Source organism: Triticum urartu, unplaced genomic scaffold (assembly GCF_056163025.1).
Source record: "Triticum urartu cultivar PI428250 unplaced genomic scaffold, HENAU_Tu73 scaffold1, whole genome shotgun sequence".
Taxonomy (NCBI): domain Eukaryota; kingdom Viridiplantae; phylum Streptophyta; class Magnoliopsida; order Poales; family Poaceae; genus Triticum; species Triticum urartu.
Genome location: NW_028259461.1, coordinates 3,446,590 through 3,449,952, shown reverse-complemented (window position 1 = coordinate 3,449,952; position 3,363 = coordinate 3,446,590). Strand labels below are relative to the sequence as shown.

Genomic DNA, 3,363 nt, shown 5'->3' with positions numbered 1-3,363 from the left:
ATGGCAGTGTCCAAGACATTGATAGAGATACCACTGTGAGGTTGGATGTCAAATTTGCAGATGTTGATCCCCAGGAATTGGAGAGCATGAAGGAGAAGGGCGTGGGCAATTTGGTGGAGAGAATTTGGGAGAGTATTGTTTGGGGTCCAGAACAAGAGGTATCTCTGCAACATTTCGATAACTATAATGGTGAATATGTGAGAATTAAAGATGGAGAATCCATGGTTGCTGAAATTGATCAGCAAGAAGGGTGGGCAAGCAAACAAGTAACATTTTATGTAGAGCTAATTGATCTGCAAACTCATTCCAGAGTTGGTTATGTGCAATCAAAGATGGCTGCACAGATGGAAGATGATGAGTAGGTTTCACAAAAGAAGATGTTGGCATTGTTGACTGAACCGACTGTAGTAGCTGAAGATACAGGGATTGATGCAGATGGAGAGGAGGGAACCCATGGTGCTAGGAAGATTGTTGTTTACTGGAATGTAGTAGAGTTGAATGAAAAACAGATTTGGTCATTACACCAATATCTGACATTGATATGGCCGAAATGTTTGGCATTCAAGTTGATGACAAAGATAAGGAGAAGGATGACAGTTCTTCGCCTGCTGAAGGTAACACAGGCCCTAGAAATGCAAATGAGGATGAAGAACAACTGATGAGAGAGGCTGCAGATGATGTGGATGATGCAGATGATAATGAGCTGGTTTGTTTGTATGACAAAGAGAACCCAGTTATTGAGGTGGGAAAGTTGTGGCCAAGCATGAAGGAGTTTAGGATGTCTTTTAGGACCTATGCAGTGAAAAAAGAGTTTGATGCCAAGACTATGTGGACTGATCGAAAGAAATTTTATGCTCGGTGCAAAGGTTATGATGGTGGTGGCAATCCTTGCAAATGGTACTTGTCTGCCAGACTACAACCTGATGGAAGTATAATAAGGGTAAATCAAATAGCACACCAGCATACATGTATGACCACTTCACAGAGAGTTTCAAAGATGACATCACAGCTTTGGGTTATAGAGAAGATTACTCATATTTTAGCCAAGACTCCAAACACTACTGCAAAGAGGCTTAAAGTTGACTTGGAGAAGCTATACCCCATCCAGCTGCATTATACCACAGTGTGGAAAGCAAAACAAAGGGCCATGAAATCATTGTATGGTGACTGGGCAAATACATTTAGGATGTTGTATAGTTTTAAAGTAGAGGTGGAGAAGAGGTCACCTGGGAGTGTGGTGGAGATAGATACAGAGGTAACAGAGGATGGCAAGGTTTTATTCAGCAAGTTTTTTATGTGTTTGAAGCCTTGCATAGATGGATTCAAAGCAGGTTGTCGTCCATATTTGAGCATAGACTCATCTTTTTTGACTGGAAAGTGGAATGGTCAGTTGGCTGCATGCAATGCTCTAGATGGACACAACTGGATGTTCCCAATTGCAATAGGAATGTTTCAATCAGAGACAGAGGCATCATGGATATGGTTCATGATGCAACTGAAAAGATGCATAGGGCCAGTTTCTCCTTTGGCCATCCACACAGATGCATGTAAAGGGTTGGAAAATGCAGTAAAAATGTTTTCCCACATGCTGAGCAGAGGGAGTGCTTTGGACATATGTGGATGAATCTGATAAAAAAATTCAGAGGAGATGAATTTGGGCGCATGTGGCCAGCAGCAAGATCCTACACCAGACAGACACATTCCTATCACCTTGGTAAGATATTGGCATCATGTAGTGATAATGAATTTGCTTCATGGTTGAACACCCACCATTCTCTGTTGTGGTATAGATCAGGTTTTAATACTGCCATAAAATGTGATCATATCAATAACAACTTGGCAGAAAGTTTTAACAACAAAGTGAAGGATTTGAAAGACTTGCCTGTGCATGACATGGTGGACCAAATAAGGATCATGATCATGCGTTTGTGGGAGTCGAGAGGAAAAATTGCTAATATTTTGGAAGGGGACAAGCTTCCAGTAGTGGTACAACAGGTGGTCAACAGGAGTAGAAATCTTTCACATCTATCTGTTGAGAAATCTTCCTTGTAGGGTGTTGAACTTAGAGATACAAAGAGTGGCAAGAGGCATGTGGTAAATACTGAGTTGCATGAGTGCACTTGCCAAGAGTGGCAACACACTGGAAAACCATGTGAGCATTCCATACTTTTTTGGCATCTAAACCCAGGTTAAATATGCACCCATATTTGCATGAGTATTATTCAGTACAGAAATTCAAAGCTGCATATGCAAGTCCAATTCCTGCACTGACTGACCAATCTCAGTGGCCTGAGGTGGAAATAGAATTTACCTTGTGTCCCCCTGTCACTAGAAGAAAGTCTGGGAGGCCTAAACAGAGCAGATTCAAAGCTTGGTTTGAGAAAGGTGGTTGTAGTAAGAAGGGGAAAAGGAAAAGGAAAAGAATGATAAGCCCAAAAGGGCTCAAAAAGGTAACAAAAATAGGTGCAAGTTGTGTGAGGTACTTGGGCACATAATTGGTTCATCCAAGTGCATCTACACTCCTCAGAGGCCAAAGTATGTTTATGTTACTGTTTTTGCAAGCTTTTGATTTTGCTACTTGTTGTAGTATCTAACCAAGTCAAATGCTTTATTTTTTAGGAGGAAGCGTGCAGAAAAAGCCCCACCTCTTGTTGTTGAACAATGCTGGCCAGTGAAAAAAGCAAGACTCAATGGCTTTAGAAGGAAGAGCACTAAGCAGATAATGTTTGGTGACAAAGATATGGAGCTAACTGAAACTGTTACTGCTGAACATGAGCTAAGTGTTTCTTTTTTGGACGATGTGATGCATACTGAATCTGTTTTGCAGGCGCTAGGGCAATTTGAAAATGTTGCAGATGAAGCAACTGTTGTGTCGCCATGCGAATCTGCTGTGACAACTATGTTGCCATGTTTGGAGGTTGTGCTGCCAAGTGTTGAGTTGCAAACTGAAGTAGTTGAACAATGTGTGCCATTTACTCAATCTGTAGAAGTGCAAACTGAAGAAGTGAGACATGCTCAGGTGCAAAAGTTGAGGGGGCCTAGTGGAGTTGGCAAGAAAACCAAGGGGCCAAAAAGCAAGAGCATCAGCATCAACAAACTATGCGTCGTGTAACCAAACGGTGCAAAAAAGGAGAAGAAATCGAGTGGTAGAAAGAAGCAAAAGAAATAGAGTCGAAATCATTCAAATTTGATGTGAAAACTTAAGTTTGTTGTCATTTGATGTGAAAACTTATGTTCTTTCATGTGAAAACTTATGTGCTATGATGTTGATTTGACTTGAAATAAAATTCAAATTTGAACCGACATTCAAATTTGAACCTATCTCCAATATTTTTTGAGTTCATTTGTTTGTTCTATGATGTT

At 40.8% G+C, this 3,363-nt stretch overlaps 1 pseudogene; it reads left to right on the top strand.

Moving 5' to 3' along the window:
* Positions 1–1,155: 1,155 nt before the first annotated feature.
* Positions 1,156–3,112, top strand: LOC147956166 (uncharacterized; annotated as a pseudogene).
* The last annotated feature ends 251 nt before the right edge of the window (positions 3,113–3,363 follow it).